Here is an 18,003-nt window from a genome sequence, read left to right as displayed (position 1 = left end):
AGCGGCCCAGCTGCTCTACCACAGGCGTCCGGAGAAAAGCCTGGTCTGCTGGGAGGGGAAAGGAGGGGGGGCGCACTAGTTGCGTCCCGCCCCTCCCCCCCAAGCAGACCAGGGAGACGCAGGCAGCGGACCGAGACGCACCGCGGTCCCTCCGCCCGGGTCCTCTGTGGCTTTGCTCCCTGTCTCCCTGGTCTGCTGGTCTCCAGCAGACCAGGGAGACAGGGAGCAAAGCCGCGGAGCACGGGGGCAGCAGGACAGCCCAGACGCGCCGCGGCTGTCCCGCAGCCCGCGTGCTCCGCGGCTTTGCTCAGCGTCTCCCTGGTCTGCTGGGGGAAGGGGCTTCCCGCCGCTTCCGTCCTCCAGGGCAAGAAAAACCCCGTTCATAACTGCGGATCCGACATAAGTCGGATCCGCGTAACTCCGGGGACTGCCTGTAAAAACATCCAAAAGTAGGTATGAAGGAAGAGGGCTTATCCACACAACACTAAACTTGCTTTAACTGTACACAGAGAACACAGCACCATGAGCATTCCTGATTGTTTACAAATTAAAAAAACCACAAAGTAAGGACCCAGACTCTGCCTTTATGAACTTAGGGTATGTCTACACTACCCCACTAGTTCGAACTAGCGGGGGTAATGTAGTCATCCGCAGTTGCAAATGAAGCCCGGGATCTGAATTTCCCGGGCTTCATTTGCATGAAGCCAGCCGGCGCCATTTTTAAATGCTGGCTAGTTCGGACCCCGTGCCGCGCGGCTACAGGCGGCATGGGCTAGCTAGTTCGGATTAGGCTTCTAAAAAACGCAGCCATTTTTTCGACCACGGAAAACCTCATTTTACAAGGAATAACGCCTTTTTTTGAAAGTGCTCTTCAAAAAAAGGCGTTCCTGAACGCAAACAGTGCATTTTCGAAAGAGAGCATCCAGACTCCTTGGGTGCTCTTTTGAAAAAGCGGCTCTCTTTCGAAAATACTGGTTGATGTCTAGACTCTTTCGAAAAAGCCTCTTTCGAAAGATGCTTGTAGTCTAGACATACCTCCTGTATTTTGATACAACTGTTACTATAAACTCCCTCCTCCCCGTTAATGAAAAATTAACATGACAAAGGAAAACTGCACTGTAGCAATAAGTTATCCTTTAAATGTCTGGTATGAACCACCGTCTACTATCAGGGAGAAGTTATAAGCAAAGAACTCTGTTTCATTGAGTTATATTCCCCAAGGAGGACTTCTCTTAAAAAAACAACCTCAATGCCTAGGAGCGCACATAACTCTTATTTTGGAAGGGATGTGGAAAGTAGGAGTCTATGAAACTATCAAGGCAAGGAGAAGAGAACAATCATAAAAATAAAGAACAAAAGGTAATCAGGAAGAAAAGGAGCTCAAAAATTTTAAATGAGAGCTAGCAATGGACACGGGGCAAGAATAAACCTATGCTGTTGAACTGAAAACAAGGAAAAGAGAGAGGAAACACCTCACAGCTGCCACCATGAATTGTAGAGGATTTTGTAATTACTGACTAGAGGGGCTAAACTTTTGCAAATACCCACTGCAGCAAGCAGGCTTTGTTCCACAAGACCTTTGTTCCACTAGGACTCCATCTACACTGCTAAAATAACTCAAAGTCTGCAAGCAAACTCAACATAAAATTTGCTTAAGGAGTGGCTTCAGCCTCAGTTTTTCAGAAATATTTTACCCACTGTACCCTGCTTATCTCACTGTTATGACAGGCAGGCAGAGACTCATACACTTTTGCATACCCAGGTATTAACAAACTAGTCCTGTTTATGCTAGCAGTCAGATTGTTTCCGAGTCTAACTACAATAGGGGTGTGACTGATAGACATCAACCATGGGCTATTTTCCTAGTAGAGACAGGGCCATAGTGTTTTGGTTACTTAACCTTTGATAGCTTAATGCACTTCTGGATAGAGTCCCACAGTTCCTAATATGAGGGAAGGCAAAATGCTGTTGATAATTCTAGAATCAAGTCACTCTAAGGCAAATAATCGGAACACAGTAGGGTGTGTTTTTAAGATAACATACCACACCAGTAAGCAACCTACCCTTCTGCCACTGCACTGAATTTCAAACCCAGCTGAAACCTTTCAAATTAAATCAAAGAACATAGCAGAACACTGTATGCTATTACGAACAACATGCAGAGAGTTAAAATGTACTTTAACTTACTTTAATGTTGCAAAAACTCCTCTGGAAAGAAAGAAAGTATACAAAAAATGTGCAATTTTAACAGTGCACTCCCCCAGAGTGTATCACAAGGCACTGGATCAAACACCAGATGTAAAATTATTGAACAACAGGCATTATCAGATAACTCAGGTCCTTGCATTTACCCTTGCATTTACCCTCAGCAGCAGCAACAAAAAAGAATCAATTGATCAACTTCTGAGCCCTAACAAGGTTCTACCCCAATACTGACACACTGTGTCAAATTTGGCCAGATAAATTCCTCATTTAATGGTTTTCATTATTTTAAGGCAGCAATACCTTGAATCAGCAAAATGCTGTAGTCCCCAGAACTCATACACATCAATAGAATCAGAAGTTTATATGCCTTTGGATTGAGATATTTAGGAAGTGTTCTGCAGTCTGAAATACTGCATCCTATGCCTTTACTGGGCTGGTGAGATACTCTGATGCCATCAATTTTACTACATTATTCAAAGTTTATCTATGACTAGAGGGAAGACATTCCACTTTTTTATGAAGAGCAATGCAGCTAATAAAAGTAATTTTTAAACCTGGTGAAAAAGTGACAGTAAACAGTGCATTCTTCAAACTTGTAGGGTAAGAAGTGACTAGTAAAGAAGCTTCCTATCTGAATACTCCGATGTTATACACTCTCTTCCATTAAAACATACTGCCTCCTAAATCATTACTTACGTTTAACTGCCAAAATATCAGCTTGATGAAGGCAAATGGAAAGGAATTCAATTCCACACTTCAGACTGGGACCACATATACATTAAGAGACTAAAATAGCATAAGTATGGCTCTGTAGCTATGCTACTGCAATCCTGTAGTGTAGACATCTCACAGGAACAGCAGAGATTTTTCTGCAAAAGCGACAAGGAGTCCTGTGGCACCTTATAGACTAACAGATGTATTGGAGCTTAAGCTTTCGTGGGCAAAGACCCACTTCATCAGATGCATGTAGTAACAGAGATTTTTCTATTACTGTAAGAACTCCACCTCCTCAAGTAACAGTAGTATCCTCGCTCCATCTACAACTGTGGTTAGGTCAGCACAACTACGGAACTCCAGAGTATGGATTTTTCATACACCATTTTATGTGCAGACCAGGTCTGGTCAGCATTACAGATTTTTTCCACAAACTTTCCATCATTACAACCACTGTTCTCCCATCCAAACAAGAACAAATTAGGGATGCTGGAAGTTAACCTATGCCAATCTCTCCAGTGACAACCAGCACTGGAACTAGTGGTAGCACTGGTAGATATTTTGGAGAAATACACTAACGGAGACATGGCACAGGCATCAGTTTAATCAATAAACTCCTTGTGACACCATGAATTAAGTTTAGCAGGCTACAATCTGGAAATAAACAGCACCAATATTTTATATAGTGTTCTTCCATAAAGATTATTTCTGCTTCCTTTTGTACTGCTGTTCACCCTTCCATATTATACTACTAGGGGAATTTTATAGTCTTTTCAAATTCTATTCCTCTACACCTTTCTCTCAAAGCAGAACAAAAGACCCTCATTAGAAGCTTGTTCTGGTTAACTAGCTTTCTTTTGTTTTGACTCACCCAAATCTCAGGAAGCGCGAGGAAGAATAATACTGTAATACTTATGGGAGAATGTCTTCCTCTTCAAGAAAGCAACCAAAGAGTAGAATTTTATGTGAGACTGAAATTCCTAGTAACAAGTTATGTTTAAAGAACTGATTGGTTATAGAATCAACAAGTCCTCTCTGTTTTAGGAGTCCTGGTATCTTTGTAGAGTGGGCCTGACATACAATACAAGTTCACTGTAAAGTCTTGAAAAACAGTTTTATAAACATCCGTGCATAAATTTACCAGTGACATTTAAAACTGAGTGTTAGCTGTATTTGATGTTTCTTCAATCTCCTTTCCAAAAGTTCAGTTCTCATTTTGACTTGTTTCAGCTGGTTAGGCAGCCTGCACAAGTAGTTTTCCCCATACATGGCTTGACACACAATACAGGAGTTAAAAAAATATATATATGATGTCAACTTTAGACACTGCGGGTAAACAGCCTATCTACTTTATTTTAATCACAGATACATCTGGGCAAAATGAATGTTCTAGACCAATGGACTTACTTCATTCTGATTAGGTTAGACATTGTCTGGGGACATGCAAAAACAATGTAAGGATCCACGGGCCTGGAATTGATGAAACCTCTTTCTACCCTGGTCAGGGATCTAGAAATAATTCACTTGCATCAATTAAGACACTAATGTGAGACTGCATTTCCTTCATTATGGGCCACATGCTACACTCAGTAAATCTTGGCACACTGCATAGACCTTGCTAATGTAAGTTCTAAAGCCCAATTTCTGCTCAGTTCCACTGGAACAAATCTGGTATAATTCACTTGATTTCAGTGAGGCAGTAGGAGTGTAAGTCAACGGAGAATGAGGTCCATGAATCACTAACATATGTCTCCCAACTTCAACGCTGCACACTGGGACTCCTACATGAACAGTTCTATGCTTCTATCATTCTAGTCAAGATTTTAAGAGACTATTATTGCAAAGATAAAGTCTGAAGCTATTCTTGGTAGGAATGTGAACGGTTAACCAGTTACTGAGTGATGCTTACTAGTTACGGTTAACTCACGGGGGCTGGAGCAGGGCCCCGCCAGACGCTGGCAGGGGGCAGCTCCAACCCAGCGAGAAGTTTAAGCGGTTAACCAGTTAAACATAACATTTAACCAGTTAACTGATTAAATGGGATTTTACATCTCTAATTCTTGGTTTTTTACAGGAATCCATAAAACATCAGCGGGGCTCTAAAGCAGTAGCAGTTTTCCCAGACTAGAAGATACAAGGCCACCCGAAGAAATCTATTCCCTTTCTCTTCTACAAGGAAAGAACTCTGAACCTGAACTTTGAACCAGTCATAAGCTTTAATTCCTTCCTTTTAGGAGGACTGGCCTGACTTTTCTAAATGGCCTCAAATACTGTAATTGAACATTTGTCAACAAGACCATTTCCTATTTCAACAGCCAGAACCTGACCACACATTTTAGTTAAGTCCTGCTCCCTGCCCCAACATTTGTTTCTCTCCAGAAAATGAAACTCCACAATCAGAAAAGCAGTCTTTGATCCAATCAAGAAATAGCAATTCTGCAGAGAATGACACAGGTTTTGTTGTGCTTCTGCATAGCCAGTACAATATTGTTCTATTTAAGAAGTGTTGCAATTAATTTTTGCTGCAATGCAAGACAGTTTCTAGAGAAAGATCTGCTTACTGAGCCCGGGAGCTACATTTCAAATAAAGAGAAGATCACAAACATCTCTCATAAAAATTGCCTAATAATCCCTTGCAAATTATTTCTATCCTGCCACAAAACTCCCTTTACCAGCCATGATACTATTTAGGTTCTATCAAAGTTCAGTTCCATATCTTCAGCAAACACAAAAAGCTGCATCTTTACACAGCACTAAATTCCGAACACGTAACCAGGAGCCCAGAATGGCCATTCAAACACTAAGTTGGGAGATGCCTATAACCAAGGGATTTTCCTTATTTAACTGGTAATTGAATTTCTGGGGCAGAGTATTTACCATAATCATCTATCTTTTTGGGAAATTTTAAACACACAAGAGTACTGCATGTGGATTAGTTACATAAGCTATGTATTTTGTGCTAGGGATGTTAAAATTTAAGTAACCATGTAATGGCTGAAAATGTCAGCAGTGACAGGGTTGCATGAAGTGTTACGGGGTAGGGAAAGGGGCTGGCTTTCAAGCTTCCTGAGTGTATCAGTGGCTCCAGCCTGATACCCAGTGCTGCTGCCTCTGATACAGAGGCAACAGTGCACAGGAGCCAGTGCACATGGGAGACCAGCTTTTACCATGTGCACCAGCTCCCACCTGCCCTTCTCCCTCCTCCTCTGAGACATGTAGGGCAGGTGACAATGTAAGTAGTAACATATGATAAGATGTATGGCTCTTAACTTGTATGTCTGAGGGGTATAGGCACAAAGCAGGAATGTCAAAGTGTAACCATGTACACGGTTAACCGATGAGTGTGGGCTTATTGATTCATCTTCACGCAGTTACATGCAGGCTCTCAGGAGGCCACCTGCCACATACTGTGACTCACAAGAGTTCAAATATTCCCTGTCCACATGGTGAAGATAATCCTAACATGATTTTGAATAGGTCAGTTATCCCAACCTCTCACTATTGATCCAGGAAGTACCTAACAGACACCAGACATGTTTAGCCTTGCCCCGTAAGCTACGGTTAAGTTCAAATATACCCTCTTCTAACCCATACAAGGTCTGCTGCTCTATTTATAGGTCAGTTAGCCAACTGTAGGTATAGTTCCTACAAAAAATGTCCAGATCTATTTTTGGTACATATTCTCTTTATTGGAATAAGTATAGAACATAGGGTTATGACAAAAAGCAAGCCTTATACATGTCAAAAAAAATCAGTTTTAGCCTCCAACTAAATACTCAAATTTCATCTTCTGAGGGGGGGGAATCTGGTCTACAGGAACCAGAAATTCCTATATGCCTTGGACATAGGTCTTGGTTTCCCTTTTCATTATATGAAGATAAGCACAGGGGGTGTCTTGACCATTAGTTTGTACACAGTACTTGGAAGATAAGAGAACTACAGTGCTATGTATCAATACCAGAACAGACTACATACTTTGCAATCTCTCATGACTCTTAATACAAAAACAAACGCTGTCCCCCAAACTATGGGGGCCATGGCTGTATACAGAATAGCTATGGGGAATTAGGGAAGACACTTTCACAGATGGATTTTCAAGAGAACGTAAGAGAGTTAGGAACACAAGCAGAGCACTGAAAGCAGAGCATGGACAAGACTGCTGGAGATACAAAGAATTAAAATCACTCTCTTCTGATAAAGTATGTGCTCATAGCTCTGAGTTTCCATAGCTATCTCCCATAAATATATTTAATAGTCCAGTTGCCTTGGATTGGTTTTAACTGCTCCTCACTCTCCTGCCCCCAGCACTTCAAAACAGTCATTCATGTATGGGTTATAATCCCTATCTCATTAGGACTCGAAGGTCACTTTTCCTCTTCAAAAAACTATAATTTGATTCTAAGCATAAATGTTTAAACCGCTCCTTCCCCACCCCAAACAAGTTTTGGCTCCAGGAGCAGCCCAGAATACAGAGGGTACAAAGATGGCCCACAGCTTCCTGTGTGTTCCAATGCCTCTTTCTTTGAGTTCAAAGTTCTATGCTGCACCTACAAGAAATACAACACAGAATTGATAAAAATAAAAAACTATCTAGGAGCTCTAAAATATTCAAAAAGGTTGAGAGTCTGTAATTGTGCCTGCTTCCTGCTATGCACTACACAATCAATGTAAGCGTTGCCTGCGTGCATAAAATATATATAGGAGCAGGCCTCACTAGAAAATGCAACAGTCACAGTTGGAGATCCAGGTGAGAAATGGGAAAAGTCACATCTGAGGAAATCCAGATAGCAGCAGTGAGACTGAATAAACAAAGCCCTAATTTAGGCTTAGAAAACAGAGTAACTGCAGGGGCAAAGCAAGGGTAGAGTGAGACTTGGAACATAGGAAGAATGCTGTTGATTACACATCATCATCCTCAACATTGCCATTAGAACTATAAAACAACCCTATAAACTCTAAGTGCAAACAGACTATATGCATTAGACTATATGCATTGACTGCAAATACAAAAACTACATGTTCTAAAGATGACATGCAGGCCTTTATTTTTAAGTTAACAGTTACTAGGGGGCTGTGCTCCCTGCTCACTACACTTGCCAACCCCCCTCTCTCTGGGGGTAGGTGTCTGGCGGGGGGGGGAGAGGAGGCGGGCGCAGGCTGGAGGTAGACATCTGACCAAGGGTCTTGGTGGAAGGGGTGAGTGAGAGGGCTGGGGGGGGGGGGGGGTGAGATCTCAGCAGGGTGATATGGGGGCTGGGGGACAGGGTCTCAGCAGAGGCGGTGAGTGAGGGAGCTGGGGGTACAGAGTCTCAGCTTGGCGGGGTATGAGTGAGTGGGCTGGGGCTGTGGGGTCTCGGCAGAGAGGGTCTGAGAGAGGGCTAAGGGTGTGGGGTCTTGCCAGGGAGATGAGTGAGGGGAATGAGGGTGCCTTGCCCCTCTCACCCCCCCATGCAAGGTTGAAGCACCAGCTGAGCCCCTACGATGTTATGCTGCTTCCCCATCCCCGTTACTTCTCATCCAGTTGCCTCTGGCTCCGCTTCTACTTACAGGTCCAGAGTCCCCCCCACCACTGTGCAACCCAGCAGGGAGCCACTGCTGCTTCCTTGCTCAAGGCAGGCAGTGGCAGTCCCCCCCGGGGTCAAGGATCAACCCGAACCCAGAAGCAGAAGTGAGACCAGAGGCAGCTGGATGGGAAACGATGGGGATGGGGGAGCAGCTGAGTGCCCTGCAGCCATCCCCCACCCAGGCACTGCTGGCCACCAGCAGGACACAGGAGCCAGAGCCTGGCAGCAGGCGGCAGAGTGGGGAGCTGGAGCCTCTGCCACCCCTGACGCATCTGTAAGGAAGCCAGGGGACAGCTGGGAGCCCAGGGTGCCCTCCTAAGGAGGGGCCGGGAGAACAGCTGGGCTGAGCCAGGACCCCCCACCTGCCAGAGCCCCCATGGCCCTGCCCTGTCCCCCAACAGTGCCCACACTCAGACCTGGCCTTGTTCTGGGGGGGAGGAGGGAAGAGAAAAATCACCCCAGCCTCAATGCTAAAGGGTTCTCTTCCTGCCCTGAGCCATGGACACTGCTTCCTCTTCTGACTCTGCCAAGACTAGGAGAATGCAGATGACATGTCACACCGTCATCCCGCAAGAAAAAAAAATGTTTATATATAGAAATATTTTCTAAGATGTCTTGATTAAGTTGTTGGCTCATCAGTCTCTCTTAAAGATGGTGGTTATTTATAAACTTTGATTTGGTTAGGTAAGTTGTTACAGGGATGAACTAAATTTAAAAAAACATAAAATTTAAGATTGTAGCAATCTAAACAAGAAGCTCTGTAAGCATAAAACCTAACAGTTCTTTAGAACAGGGATCATCTTTTTTGCATTCTGTCAAGTTCCTTGGACACTTGAGGTGTTCTACAAATAATTTTTTATCTTCTTCACATAGATGCATGTTGACCTTTTCACAGATGGCTCCTTCAGTTAAAAAAAAATCCATGAAAAGGAAGGTGAAACATGACAATGGGCAGAGAGGACAAAACTGCAAGACAAATTGAATAAGTAAGCACAGCTGCAGCTCCTTGGCATAAGTACTACAGAAAAAGGGAAGGGTCCTCTCTGGCATAGGTAAGCCACCTTCCTGAGAGGTGGTAGGTAGAATACAATTCTTCCATCAGCTTAACACAATGGGTCATGAAGACACACTGAGCCATAGCCACCCTCAGTAAAATGGCACCAAAGTCAGAGCAACATCCATGATGAACTCGACCCAATAGCTACTAAAATTACGTGTGAATCATCAGTAACTCTAGGGAACTAGTCTCAACTATTATTTATCTTTACAGTATAGTGTCTTAAAAACTTGACTAGAATGACAGAAGCATAGAACTGTTCATGTGTGCTCCCAGTTCGAAACTTTGAAGTCAGGAGACAAATGTTTGTGATTCATGGACCTCATTCTCTGCTGACTTACACTTCTACTGCCTCACTGAAATCAAATTAATTACACCAGATTTGTCCCAGTGGAACTGAGAGCAGAAATTAAGCTTAGAACTCACATTAGCAAGGTCCATGCAGTGTGCCAGGATTTACTGAGTGTAGCATGTAGCCTATAATGAAGGAAATGCAGTCTCACATTAATGTCTTAATTGATGCAAGTGAATTATTTCTAGATCACTGACAAGGATAGAAAGAGGTTTCATCAATTCCAGGCCCGTGGATCCTCACGTTGTCTGGGGCCCTGCAAAAAACAGTGTCTAACCTAATCATAATGAAGTCCGTCTATTGGTCTAGAACATTCATTTTGCACTGATGTATCTGTGATTAAAATAAAGTAGACAGCACACTTACCCACAGTGTCTAAAGTTGACATCATATATATTTTTTAACCCCTGTATTGTGTGTCAACTATTCCCAAGTATTCTCCCTCCATCACTTTGTGTGCTTTTTCTTCTATAGTTTGACTCATGTTGGGAGAGTTGTACAATCTGACAGACACAGCAAGAAAACATGAAATGTTGTTGTAGCCATGTTGGTTCCAGAATACTATACAGAGAATGTGGGGGGAGATAATATAGCTTGTTTCTTTCACCAACAAAAGTTGGTCCAATAAAAAATAAGAAACAGCAGACTGACACCTGCTTTTGGAAGGGCTATTCTGAAGGACAGCAAGCAGAAAAAAACACCCATCCTCACGTTGCACACATTCTAACTGGGCTATTTTTAATCTGTTTTATATACTGCAAATGAAACACTCACTACTGTGCTTTGTATAGCCAAGTAGCTGGAAATTGGATTGAACATTCATACAGTTCTTTTTGGTAATAACCAAAGTGACCTATGGTCAAAGGATAAACATAAAAATAACTCTCCTCCTCTCTTCTGACCTTTCCTTGTTCTTATCACATCGAACTGCTTGCCACTTGACCCCTACATTGGAGCCTTGAAGGTCACCCATTTTTCTCCTACATAGCTAAGGACATTGTACTATGAATTACAATCAGGGTTTATTCATGCCTTCACAATTACAAAAGGTCACTGCTGGTAAACACAAAGTAAAACAAGCACACAGCATCTGACATATCAAAATAAATTTGAGTTGTTTGCTCTGATAGTAATTCAAATCACACAATGGTACCACTTCAGTTCAGTTAAACCATTCCTTCCACCAATATTCTAAGAAACAGCAGCAAAGAATCTGCTATATCAAAAAAACTCCAGAAACATTATATTTTGTTTATATTGAGACATATCAATCTGCCAGCAACTTTCCATTGCAGTGTGTTTCTACTCTACCCATCAATTCTTTCATTCTGAAGTCAATGGTACTCCAGTATCATACTATGCTACAGTAATAGTTTTGGGTTCTCAGATTGAATTTTTAAAACATAGTCCAATGCTCGATTTGCTAGACACTGTAAATAACTGCATCCCAGCAAAATTAACAGAACCCATGAGTACAAAACGCTTTCCAGAAGGCTGCTGTTGAAAGGGTTACAAGTATAACAAGCACTTAGACTAGATTGTAAAGTAAAAATAATTTTAAAATCTCAAATTCGTATTTGACTATTAACAGTTTAATTAAACAAAATAATATTTAGAATCTTTCCAAATTTCTCAGCTTGCATCCTTTCCTAATCAATTTCACATTGTTTATTGTTACTTTCACTTTCTGAAAAAAACTTAAGGAATGGAGCTGCAGGACCTTTGGTTGGTCTTTAATTTTTTTTCAGTTACAGACTAACACAGGTACCCCTCTGAGACTTTCATTTTCTGGTTCAATACAGCTGGGGGAACTTAGAGAGTAGTTAGAGCCCTGCACAGACACAAAATCAGTATCTACAGAAGCGTAGGGCTCTCCCAGGAACTGCAGTGGCAAAGGGAACAGAATTTGGGGTCACCATTCCCAGGATCTAGTGCCCCATGCCAACAGCTCATCAAGCACGGCCATTGGCAGCCATGCATCTGTCCCTTCACGCAGCTGTCTATATCTCCTGTCTAGCAGCACGCCAGTGAGCTTGGTACCCATCCTAAGGGAAATGGAGGAGCTGCCCACGCAAGGTGCTGGCTCCTGGTAGAAACAGCCCCAAGTTCTGCTCTTATCACTGCTGCAGTTCCTGGGACAGCCCTGAAGTTCCTGTCTGCGGTAGGTTCTGCAGGGCTGGAGCAACCTCCTACCCACAGCAGGTGGGGAGTTTCTCCAGCCCCACTGGACAATCGTAACCAGTAGCCTTCCCTATTAAGGGTGAGACTTACCCGTTAACCTTTCACATCCCTAGTCTACATCAGGGGTTACTGACCTGCCAAACCATATACAACTATCTTCAGAAGTTCAAGAGCCAAGGTGCATACGCCAGCCATAAGTCAGGGGCTCCAGCATCTAAGGAGACACCTGTCAGGGCTAAGGGTTTCAGCCCTGCTCCTGCTGAAGCCCTGAGTCCCAAGCAACAGTGCCTCCCATGGTTCAGCCCCAAATCCCCCCAGTTCCCTTTGCAAGGTGTAGGCCACAAATTCACCTCACCCAGTCTGGTAGATGGACAATGTGGGGGAGAGAGGCTCCACAAGCCACATTTTAACTAAAGGAGCCATGTATGGTCCACAACCAACAGTTGGCCCTGGTCTACACTGAAGTGCAATGGCATGTTGCAGCTGCCTTAGGCATTTTAAGTATAGGCAACAGCCTCAGTGGCATAGACTTCAGTAATTTAGAACAGACTGTCAGTAACTATTGTGAATGTAGCCGACATTTTAAACCATTTATTAGAATGTTTATAATTCAAGAAAACACTGCGCAAACAGCCATACATGAACACTGTGTAAGCTCAAATACTTGTCTCTTTCACCTACAGAAGTATGCCCAATAAAAGATACTACCTCACCCATCTCTCTCTCTCACACACACACACACACACACCCACCCACCCACCCACCCCCCTCCTGGATGAACATGGATAGAACAACACAGTCTTTATCAAATATACTTTTTTAAAGGGTTATCAGAAGAATTAGTCCAGGTCTATTAGTTCTTGCCTACTTTTGTTACTCAGCATAACAGATCCAAAAAAAACCCAGTAGATTCTGTATCTGAAATAAAAGATTATTTTTCTTAAAAGATTTATAGATACTGAATGGCCTATGTTTTCATTCACATTTTGGTCTTAAAGCACAGTAACATAACAGAGCAACTAACTAGGGATGTCAAATCTCAGTTAATTATAGTCAATTAACTTAGAGAATTCTTATCGGTTACTGGATTATTCTATAGTCCCCCGGGGTGAGGCTGACAGCCAGCGCACTCTAGTCCCACTCCCAAGGAGCCCCCTGTGACTCTGCGCTGCTGCCTCTGTATCAGGGGCAGCAGCGCAGGGTGCCAAGCGGGAGCTGGTCTGTGAGGAGAGCCAGTACAGGCAGTCCCCGGGTTACATACAAGATAGGGACTGTAAGATAGGGACTGGCTGCCTGTCAACCCGCAGCACTGGGTCAGCAACCCCTGCCTAGGGGAAACAGGAGGGTTGAGCTCCCAGACCTGGCCAAGCCAGAACTAAGGCACCTCCTAATACACTTTAAACACAGAGCAGTAGCAGGAGTAGGTCCCAGACCCAGCGCAAGCCAAGACTGAGCTGGGCTGCTTACCAGCCTGCTAAAAAATTGATTGGCGGTGGAGGAAGACGCATGTAGTCTATAACATTAACTGATGAGCAGAAGCTTATAGGTTAATCAGCTGCACTATTACATCCCTACAACTAACCAAAAGACACCAATACAAAGTAATTCACTTTTTACATCTCTTTGCAGCCTGTTATTCATTCAGTTCTTCATCAAGTTATACAAGACCCTCAAATTTGCTCGTCTCTAAGGCTCCCTGTTACACTTATGCAGCAGGAGATACAGGTTCAAGTTTCAATAGTGATGACAATGGTAATGTGCCAGAACATACACTATATGAAGTAAGCCAGCAGATTCTCCTCTTCCCCAAAACATAATATATGAGGAATTCAGACTGAATATAGAAGCTTCTCTTAATTGGCTATCCACCCCCGACTTCCCACAAGAAAAAAAATAATGGTATCTTTACAATAAGATAAATAACCCTGTGGAACACAAACAACTGAAGTCAGCATCCTGCAGATAGGGCCCCCGGAACACAAAGATTAACCTCATAGGCCAGTTAGCAATTCGATCCAATTGTGTATACACATTTAAAAGAATGTATCATACAAAAGGCTAAACACCGAGCAAATTCTGAATTGCAAACGTTATCAGTGAAGCAATATCATGCACTGAGGTCCAATATCCAAGAATGCTCCCTTTTACCGTCAGCAATCAAATACAACCATAAAGAGAGTTTAAAGCTATATACTCAGCCTCTAGCTCAGGGTTTATAGGTCGCCATTAAATTTAAAAGGGTCACCAAGTGACTCTCCAGGTGGCTCTGCCCTTCTCCTCCCCCCATTTTTAATTGCCTTGGGTCACCACATCTTCCTGAATTGTCAAAATGGGTCCCCATCTGAAAAAGGGTGGGAACCACTGCTCTAGCTAATACAGAAGTAATATATAGATTGCTAATGCAGAATATTAACCCAGCTCCTTAATAATTGCCCTTCTAGAAATGAAAAAGTAAAACAAAAGTCTCACTTCCATAAGGCCATATTAGAACAGGTTTACATGTACTTGGCTCCACACCCATTAGAAAAGAGACAGTTAACCCTAAAATGATCTCCTATTTCTATTACAAAACTATAGCTGACATACCACCACTGCAGACTACCAGCCTTAGGGTTATCTTTCTCTTTTCTACTGGGTGTGGAGCCAAGTAGTATTATGCAGGATAATCCCAGAATCAATCCAAAATTGGTCAAGTGGTTGCCACAAAAAGGCTTCAAAATACTATACCTGCAACAGAAATATAAACAAAGACCTTTAGTGGATGGCCCACTACATTCCACCCTCTTATGACACAAAAAAAACAAGCACAGGGGACTTAAGAGCCCTTAGTACCCCACTATCAGCTTCATTTAGCATGAACACACTAATAGATGATTTCTCTCCCTTCTTTCCCCCTTTTTCCTTCTCCCCCCATTCCCTCTCTTTTCTCAGCTATTTATTTGGAAACTAGACCCCTTAAACTCCATTCATCTGAAGAAGCTGGTTGTGCCCAGGAAAGCTCATGACACCATCTACATTTTTGTTAGTCTCTAAGGTGCTGAAAACTATTTTTTAAGTTTTTTCAGTTACAAGCTAACACATCTACCACTCAAACTGCTGACAGTGTTCATCCTTTATTAGGGCCTCAGTAAGGGAAAGGTTCATTCCACACTAAAACGCAGAATGAAGAACAAGATCCGGTGCATCATTAAGAACAAGATCTAGTGCATCCTCAAAAGGCATTGAACTCAAAGGGATTTGATGGTGCTAAGCACATTGAACAGAAGTCAGGGACTTGTAGGATCAGGCCACCCAGAACATTCAAAGGTCTCTCTCACATACATACAGAAAATTGTGCATGGGGGGGAAAGGGGGGAGATGGCAGGTCACAGAGTCTATTGTGCATGCGGAGGGGGACTGGGGAGGAAGCCGGGCCGTTGGAAAGGGAAGAGAAAGTCCATATGTCAGAGGGAGGGTGTTCGGTCAATCTGCAGAAATTCCAGGTTTGCCACCATGACCGTTTCCGGAGCCAAATTCTAGCCCCACTTGTATTCGATATAATTTTAAAACCGCACTATGGGCGTGCGTGACTGCCTAGGGCCCCTCCCCCTTTTCTGGTTTTTGCAGCCTCACGATGGTGGCCCCTTCTCGATTTTGGGGCTTTACTGCTTCCACCCGAACGGTGCCCAACTCGTTACTCTCACGGACACGGTTCCCCGCCCTGGACTGCCCCGCCGAGACCCCCGCCTGGCTAGCGCAACCGGGGCTGCCCTTCGCCTTGCGACCGAGCGAAAGAGCCGCCCCAGGCCCCGCGGCCGCGTACTCGAAGCCGCAGCGCGGAACGAAAGAGCCGAGGGGAGGGGAGGCCCAGCCTGGGCCCAAGGGGCTGCGGGACAGCAGCAGCGGAAACCCCATAAGCCACCGGAGAGAGGGGGTGGGGCACAATTCCCCCCCCCCAAACCAACCGCCTGGCCCGCGCGAGCCCCCAACCGCCCGCCACAGCCCGCGGGACGCGCCGGAGAGCCCGGCGGACGTTCGCTTACCTGCCCCGCGCAGCGCAACGCCACGTCCGCCCCTCGCCGCCCAGCCCCACCACGAGGCGCGCGGCGCTTGTTTACCAACTCGGAGGCCCCTGGTCAGGCTCAGCCCGCCTGGGCCCCGCCCCCGTCCCACTCCCATTGGCTCGCCCGCGGCCACCTCCTCCGCCCGTGGCGCGGCGGCTTGGGAGGAGCGCGAGCAGACCTAGTCCCCCGCGAGCGGAGCGTGCTGGGCCCGTGAGCGCCGCGCTTCCTCCAATAGGGGCAAAGGGCGGGGACAGCTTCAGCCAATCGGGAGGAGACGCTGGTTGAGCCGAGTCCTGCTGCGGGGCGCTCTGCAGGGCTGGCTGCTGGCGGGGGACTTGCAGAGCGGTCACCGCAGCCAGCGGCGGTTGCCGCGTGTGTGCTGGCGTCTGCGCTCTTCCCCCACCCTCCGTGCCGCGTGGGCGGGGCCCCTCTTCTCTGGCTGCGTCCTGCCCGTGCCAAAGGCGTGCTGGGTCCGGGCAGGGGAGCCGGGACAGTTGCCAGACAGCGCTTCTCCCGCTCCGCCCTGCAGTTCCGCATACGTGTCTAGGCAGGGCGAGGCCCCACCGAGCAGCTCGTAGCAAGAGCTTTAGGGTAGCTCTATAGACTTGCTCCTGCTTCTCCTAGCTCTCTCGCTCTCATCCTCCCTCCCCCCCCCCCAGCAAGTGGCGAGGACAGGGCCCTGGGACATGCTAAAATGTAGACAGAGCCTTTGAATGGGTTTTAATTGGTGGAAATTGTACGTTATTAGGCCCTAGGGCCTTATCAAATTAACAGCCATGAAAAATTTATCCCAAAACACAAAATCTGGTCTCCCCACCCTGGGAAATCTGGTCTTTTGTGTGCTTTTATCCTAACCTATCCAGATTTCCTGGGGAAGATCAGCATTTCTCAAATTGGGGGTCCTGCCCCAAAAGAGTTGCAAGGAAGGAGGTTGCAAGTTTATTTTAGGGAGGGGCTACAACATTGCCACCCTTCCTCTGGTGCTGACTAAAGCTAGTTCTGAAGATGGTGTCCACCAACAGCACAGCCGTAAGGATGGAAATAGCTTGCCTTGCCACCCTTATTTCTGCATTGCCACCTTCAGAGGTGGGTGGCCAGAGAGTGGCAGCTGCTGAGGGCCTAGTTTTGCAGGCTGCAGCACAGAACTCAGGATAGCACTAACATACCAATGTCATCTTTATCTCTGTGCTGTTGCTGGCAGTGTCTCTTGCCTTCAGAGCTAGTTTCCTGGCCAGCAGCTGCGGCTCTCCAATACCAAAGGCAATGGTGCTACAAGCAGAAGTAAGGGTAGCAATTCTGCAACCCCTTATACACAATAACCTTTTGACCTCAGATACCTCTTTTTTGGGTCAAGACCCCTACAATTACAACACCGTGACATTTCCGATTTAAATAGATGAAATCACAAAAATAACAATTTTTAACATCCTGTAACCCTGATATTGACCAAACTGAACTCTGAATTTGGTAGGGCTCTAGTTATTCAAGATCAAGTGCAGTGAGCATGAGCAGGGTAAGACAAGTAATAAAAATGTAGGTGTCACTATTGAAAGCAGAGGTGGAGCTAGGCGTACACATACAGAATGCAGCTTATCCATTTTTCCAGTGTAGACCAGCCCTACCTTACACATGTATTCATCTTACATCTTCATATAATATCTGTCATGATATCATCAGGAGAAACAGCTGATATTTGCAGGCACAGTTGGTCTACTCTTGGAGGAAAAAAAAGGTTGAGGAGTACATGTGGAGAGGGATTAAAAATCAGCACTAGAGTGGAAATGACAGAGGGATGTCAGTACATGTGGATGCTCCGTTAATGAGTGACTGGTAATGGAGAAGAAATGGTAATGTTAGCAATCTCACTACAGTGGGCATCTCCATGGT

General features: G+C 44.9%; 1 protein-coding gene across 1 annotated transcript in view; it reads right to left on the bottom strand.

The window, feature by feature from the left end:
- Nucleotides 1–16,255, bottom strand: part of COQ8A (coenzyme Q8A) — an 84,472-nt gene extending 68,217 nt beyond the window's left edge. The window contains exon 1 of the mRNA XM_075925323.1: nt 16,096–16,255. The gene's annotated coding sequence lies outside the window, so the exon portion shown is untranslated. The remainder of the gene's footprint in view (nt 1–16,095) is intronic.
- Nucleotides 16,256–18,003: the final 1,748 nt, after the last annotated feature.

Source organism: Pelodiscus sinensis, chromosome 3 (assembly GCF_049634645.1).
Source record: "Pelodiscus sinensis isolate JC-2024 chromosome 3, ASM4963464v1, whole genome shotgun sequence".
Classification (NCBI taxonomy): Eukaryota; Metazoa; Chordata; order Testudines; family Trionychidae; genus Pelodiscus; species Pelodiscus sinensis.
The sequence above is the reverse complement of the archived record's forward strand: the minus strand, read 5'-3'. Positions and strand labels throughout refer to the sequence as shown.